General features: G+C 33.6%; 1 protein-coding gene across 1 annotated transcript in view; it reads left to right on the top strand.

The window, feature by feature from the left end:
* Nucleotides 1-744: 744 nt before the first annotated feature.
* Nucleotides 745-7,240, top strand: part of LOC145255752 (uncharacterized) — a 31,815-nt gene continuing 25,319 nt past the window's right edge. The window contains exon 1 of the mRNA XM_080114399.1: nucleotides 745-1,092. The gene's annotated coding sequence lies outside the window, so the exon portion shown is untranslated. The remainder of the gene's footprint in view (nucleotides 1,093-7,240) is intronic.

Here is a 7,240-nt window from a genome sequence, read left to right as displayed (position 1 = left end):
CCTTCTATAATACCAATCCTGCAACAAACGATGGTTACACCCGCGCGGACATGAACACATGTTATATCTAAAACATTCATTCTTTCAACAGTAAATAAACGACACGTTTGAGTCTTTGTTTCCTTCAATTCCATTCGTTTCATTATTTTCTTGTAGCAAGTTAGGGTATTATTATATCCTGGTCCGCAACATTTTTGTTTGTTTTGTACAATTTTCGACTGTTAACTTTTCTACCCTTTTACCAAGTGAATAAATACTTTAATATTAAGAGGAGTGTTTGTTTAGATCATATTTTAACTTAGACTGGAACGCCCCCACCCTAATACAAAGTATTTGCCAAATACTATTTGGAAAAATCGATTTTATAGCAAGTTTTAAAAATGGTGAAACGACAAATTGTCAATAAATAGCTGTTACCGAAGGCAACAAATACTACTTTTCTACCTAACTGAATAAGTTAAGATATTTTCGAGCCCTTTTCTTTCTTTTTCTTTTTTTTTTATCTTAAATTGTGGATGTTTGAATATCTCCAGCTTTTCTAAAAAAAATAAATAAAAAAAAAAACAACGCTAGCCGCTAGATCAAAATTTTACCCGCTAGATTGCAAACGAATTCTCCATATCTAGCGAGAAAACCGCTAAATTGGCAACCCTGCCTTTATGTTTGTTCCTTTTTAAGATGATTATTTCTTCTTGAGATCATTCCGTCATTCTCATGTTCTTTCTAACCGCACTCACTCCCACCGCAGCTTCTTATTCGTTTATTCTAACCTGTACTTCCGTTACCTGTCTCCTACTCCCTCATAACATTGTATCGTTTTCCTCTCCCCCTCAACCGTATCTAAAACACTACTTTCACTACCATGCTACAAAAAAACTGGTCTCTCGCTTCCCTCTCTTTATAAATCTCTCTCTCTCTCTCTCTCTCTCTCTCTCTCTCTCTCTTTCTTCTTCTTCCTCCTCGGAATAAACTGTTCTCAAGGAGTAGCAGATTAAATATACGAATAAGAAGACGAACGCCAGAAATTCCAACGACGAAAATTCCATTCTGGAATTTGAGATTCTGACAAACTCGAATATTCTTTTCATTCAGGTTTGAACTTTCTTCTATTCCAACCTCCATTCCTTTTTTATAATTCCGTCTTCTCCTTTTATTCGATTGTAGTCTAACGTTACAGTGATTTGCTATTTCATTCTCACCACGACATGAATTTAAAATGATCTTTCTCTAACTACGAAGATGCCCAATTTTAAATTGTATTCAAAATGTTCTTTCGTTTTTTTTTTTCAGTTTGTAAACTTTAACAAAAATGATTAAAATATTGAAAATGAATTTCCTTTATGCTTTAAAATTTTATTGCTAGCTTTATTGTTTTATATTTTACGAAACAGACATAAGCTTTGTTTTCTGTTTTTTTGTTTGTTTTATTCATAGATATTCTCTTCATTATTTTTTTTTTTATCAAATCTAATTTTACTTGCATAATGGTGTCGATGCGGAAAAGAAACACACACACACACACACACACATATATATATTGTATGTGTTTCTTCTATACAAAAACACCTTACGTATGGTAAAAAGTACAAAATAGTTAACACTCGATAACTTGTACACCCTCAACCAAAAATAAACCATAATTTATATTAAACGTATTATAATTTATTTTGAAATATTTTGCTGAATTTTTAACAATTTCGATATTTTTTTACGACCTAACCCAGCGTAGTATAAACACCCCCAACCTCCGCGTAGGTACGGGCAAAATGAATGCCGATGCTCAAAATGTATAAACATTTTGACTCCTCCTTTACTTAAAAATTCACCAAAATATCAGGAAATTAACCAATTTTAATGAAATTTTCAATATTTATCAAATAATGATCGCGGAATATAATGAACAAATTATTTTTATTTAAATCTTAGTGAAAATGTATTATTTTGTTTAAACAAAAATACCTTTACTAAAGTTATGGGTTTTCAATAAAAAAACACAAGAATTTATTTTTGCTTTTTTTTATATAAATAAAGCATCGTACTTTGTAACAATAAAAGAATAAGGTACTTGTGCAGTTTAGTCAAGACATTAAAATATGAAAATATCGAGAAAAAAAAAAAAAGAAAGAAAAAAAGGTTATATTGCACGTATCCGTTATGGAATGAAGTTCTCCGGAAAAAAAATTTCACTTTATTTCATCAAGTAGTTTTTTTTTGCTTTTTTTTTTTTTTGTTTTTTTACAGCGAAAAAAAAATTTGTTGTGATGCCGAGCAAAAGGTTCGATTTTTAGGAAGAAAAGCTAGAATTAAAGATGGGGAGGGAGTGTCGGCGCTTTACATGGAGTTATATCCCGTGGCGTGTTCAGCAAATTCACAACGGCTGACTTCAACGCGCTCTCATAAGAACGTGTTTTTCCGCTGTTGATCAAATTAAATGAATTTTTTTTTCGGAGATCTTCAGTCCAAAACAGTTACGTACAATATAACCTTTTCCGATATTTTCATTTTTTTAATGTCTTAACTAAACTGTACAAGTACCAAAAATAAAATAATTTTTACGGAAACATTACGAAAAAAAGCCCCTAAAGTCCGTATTAATGAATTCGATATAACATAAGAAAAATGAATTTCTCGAACTACCAATATTACCATTGAATTAAGCATTGCTTATTTTACATTTTCACAAAAAAAATTATAATATCAAAAATATTTCTACTTTTTTTTTTAAATTACAGATTTCACATAATTTTTATATACAAGATTTTAATAATTTCCTTGCTCGCAAGAATGTGAAACTTTCGGCGTAACATAATTTTTATATAATCTCGAACAATAAAAAAAAAAAAATAATTTAAAAACAGGAACATAAAAAATAATTAAATTAAAAAATGATAAAAATTGATACAAAAGTTCAGAATAGGAATGTATGGATGCACGTCTGGGGAAAAAAAGAAATCTGACACCCCTACCTCCTTTTACTATCATGACTTAATTTTGAAACAGCATTTCGATTGGCTGAAATTTCCTTATAATCGTAACCATTATTTGTTGCGTTTTTGGCGAATGGTAAATTACTTGCTTTTTGAGGACTAATTAAGTTATTTTTGCACAAACAAAATTTTTATTTTATTATTTAATTCAATATCATAGGACTTTACTAATTATCTTTGAAATAGACCCAGAAAACTAATATTTATCTTTTAAAGGATTTTTACAATGAATTTATTTAACTTCAAAATTTAGCTGAATTGAGTAGCTCGCCGTGAAAATATTTTTCATAACTTTTTTTTTCATGTGTACAAATATTTTTTTCCTTTTGGAAATTAAGTTTAGTTCTTAATCTTTCAAATACAATCAAGTGTTTTGGCCTTCGGGACAAGATCAAAGTGTAGTATCTGTTCTTCAGATGCTGCACTTCTATTTCTTGTTCTCTTTCGGTGGAGGAGAAATCCTTCAGGACTGAGACAATTTTTATTTTTGTACCTTTTCTCCACGTTAAAAAACGACCCTGGTGTCTAACTCTGTCCCGTGGGGAGGCATAGTAAATAGGTACAATCAAAAAGTACTCTGAAACCTACAAAACAATTACGATAAATCGGCTTTCAAAACTAGGTCCCTCTATTTTTGCCAACTCATTTTTGTCTGTACCTGAATGTTTATTTCAGAATAAACAACCCCATCTCAAAAGCCATTCTTAACATGGGGAGGTTGGGGGTGTATATTCCGAAAGCCATTCTTAGCATGGGGGTGTTTATACTATGCTGGGTTAGGTCGTAAAAAATACCACAATTTCAACTAAATTCAAAAATGTTTCATTTTTTAACATTTTCTGTTGTGATACTTCGTTACTTTATCGAACTTGTTTTGAATTACCAGAAAAGGTTTTTTTAGAAAACACACATTTATTTTTGGATTGTCTTTCCTTTCCGCTAATATAACTCTTCCGAAAATGAAAAAAATACTTCCGGTGAGTTAAAAGACAATAATGTCTTTCTTTGTATATAAGAAATGACTAGTGTCATTTCTTATATATATGTGTGTGTGTGTGTGTATATATATATATATATATATATATAAGCAAGAATCTCTCAAATATTTTAGTTTCATTTAGGTACTTTTAGTGACCAGCTAACCCAAGTCGCTCGTCATATTAACAAAAGAATTCATACGGCTGGAATCTATTCATTGCGGTGACATTTTGATTGTGTTACCAAAAACCCATGCAAATCAGAGTTTTCCCTATTTGCTGACATATTTTTTTGTTGTTGTTTTTATGCTTGCTTCGAACCAAACTCTCGACTTCGTTATGAATATAGAGACCGGTCGATCCATCTTCCCTCTACAAACTGTTAAATAGCAACACGCAACCTCAGCACTCTGTCCTTCTACAAATTGGTGACCTGATGACGTCAGTAAATCAGTGACACGCATCCACAGACATCCTTACAAACTAGCAACTCTGGTTTCAATAAAGTAACAGTTTATACCAATAATCGCTCAAAAATCGAAAATTAAACTACGAACCGGACTCCTACTACAGTGAATTGGTGGCACACGCAACCTCAGTCCTTTCTGCAAACTGGCAGCCTTGATTCCAGCAAAATAATGCCACACACACACATACTGTCCTTCTATAAATTAACGGTCTCATCACCAGCACATTGGACAATTCCCCCATCAACGAGATGTTATCTACATTGTTGTCAGCGGTGATTATCAATGCCTGTTTAACGCCGACACTTGCATTAAATTTATGATACAATGGAGAAAGATGTTCTAATATTAACTATGGTTGCATAGGACACATTTGATATACTTCCATTTTCAGCACGCACAGGAGAAATAACCCTAATCCTACCTTAAACGATAGTCAATCGACAAAAGTGAGAACCTTAATCCTACCTTATATGGTAGAGTCAATCCATCAAAGTGAGAACCCTAATCCTATCTTAATCATGGATCGACTCTATAAGAGTCGATCCATGACAGTGAGACAAGTACATCGGATTCTTAAGCAATCCCAATACATTTTTATACATGCTTTTCACAAGTATATCACATTCTTATGCAATGCCGATACACCACACACATGCATATTGATGCCATTTAAGCCATCAATAACACTGATCTACAACAGATCGCAGCAGACCAAGGAATGACGAGGAATTATATAACCTACAACATTCAGCTTATTTATTGCTCAGCTTCTTGGTATATTCCAAATGGGAATGAACATCCATAATGTTCCTCTCAAACGCAGGTGGCTTATTTCCCTTGAAATTGCATCATTTATCTCACCAGGCAACCGCGCAACACAAAAGTTTATGGCATCATTTTTATTTTGGTCTGCCATCAACCAAGATAAATCCTTCAAACAGTCAGCTAAGCCACACTATAAGGCGTCAACACCGATTTGCTACCTATACCCAGTGAAATACTTGCAGTATATTTATTTTTCTCTTTGTTATCGATGTTTCATAACCCAAGTTGTTCATATTAACAAAAGAATTCATATGGCCAGAATCTATTCATTGCAGGGACATTTTGATTGTGTCACCAAAATCCCACGCAAATCTGTATTGTGCAAGGAAACGCAATTGTAATGCGTCACCTTGACACACAAACTCGTTTTTATCTGTTTGCGTAAGAATACAGTAAACAGGTTAGAATGTTTGGTATATAAAGATTAACGCACCAAAATTTAAACAGTCCAGAAAACATTTCCACAAGTAACTATCACTGATGCCTGTGGTTATCACATATGCTGGACTCCGTCTATCAGATGTTAAACAACTTCGCTAAAAATACCAGAGACTAGACAGATTTTTCTCAATACATTATCGTCACCGCCTATAATGTCGCTGGAGTCTAACTCTGGAGGACGTTTAAGGACTACCAAATTCAGACAGCCGTTCTACAAGTCCCAACAATGATTCTCCAATCTATAGACAGTTTTTCGGCATGTGATTTTTTTTTTCTTTGTAAATATTTTCTCTGTAAAGTCGCGAGTTTTCTGTTTATCATTTCTTAGACACAGGTTTGTCGGGTGAGTTTATTTATTTTTTCAAAATGGAAGAACTTTCTAAGCAACTAGTTGAAATGATATGGTTACAGCAGACTCAGACTTTGGAATTACGGAAACAAAGAAAAGAAGAAAGAGAAAGAAGAGAAAGAGAAGAAGAAAATAGAGAAAGAGAAGTGGAAAGAAGAGAAAGAAAAAAAAGGGGGGGAAATGGGGACAAGTGACTTATTTATATCTAAGTGGTAAGTCCGGTGCTAAGTTAACAATTCAGAACACTTGATGATAATCTCCCCTCCCATATTAATGGGTGGAAGTTTGTCGTTATCTATCGAGTTTGAATCATTAGAGTTTCATCTTATAATTAATTAAAGGCAATTCGGCAAAAAATACTGGAAATGCAGTCACAGGCAAAGAAAAAGTTGAAACTATTAACGAGTAATAGCAAAGAAAGACAACAAGTCAGACCAGAATGTTTTTTCACAAACCGTGATCTGGTCAGCATTAGAAACATTTTACTATCATCCTGAAGAGGAGTGAACTTTTGAAGCCTATTTTTGCAGATTTGGTGATATATTCAGGATTGATTGCAAGCCATGAAGTGAAGAAATGAAGGTTCGGCTTTTATTATAAAAATTGGGAGCTGTGGAACATAAGTTTGTGGACTAAACAGACAAGCGAATTCTCCTTAGACGAGACAATGAAATGTTTGATGGAATTATACTGTCTAAAAATCAACTTATTCCATGAAAGATGGAGATGCATCAACCTGACCCGCAAAGAAAACCAAGATTACACCACATTTGCTTCAGTCGTAAATAGACACTGTGACGGCTTTGGACTATCCTCATTGGCGGCTGACAACTTTAAGGTCCTGATTTTTATTCAAGGCTTAGTGTTGACCAAGGATGCTGAATTCAGATGCTGAGCACTAAACAGATTGGAAAAGGAACCAAACATAACCCTTCAACAATTGGTTGAGGAATGTCAAAGAATCATCTTGGAGAAGCAAGACTTCAAAAATATAGAAGAGGCAGTACACATTAGAAAGGTACGAAGTAACAGAAAATCTTACTCTCCAAACAGTCAAACGAAAGCAAAACATGACACTCGGGAAGAATCCCAAAACAAACCTGAGTTACCCATTACCCATGCCAAGGATGTACAGAACTCGACTGGCAGAAGGAGTGTCCATACCAGTCCCGGAAATGTGATCGATGCAGA

Source organism: Euprymna scolopes, chromosome 31, assembly GCF_053919585.1.
Source record: "Euprymna scolopes isolate OS-2025 chromosome 31, ASM5391958v1, whole genome shotgun sequence".
NCBI lineage: Eukaryota > Metazoa > Mollusca > Cephalopoda > Sepiida > Sepiolidae > Euprymna > Euprymna scolopes.
This window is presented reverse-complemented; position numbering and strand designations above follow the sequence as displayed.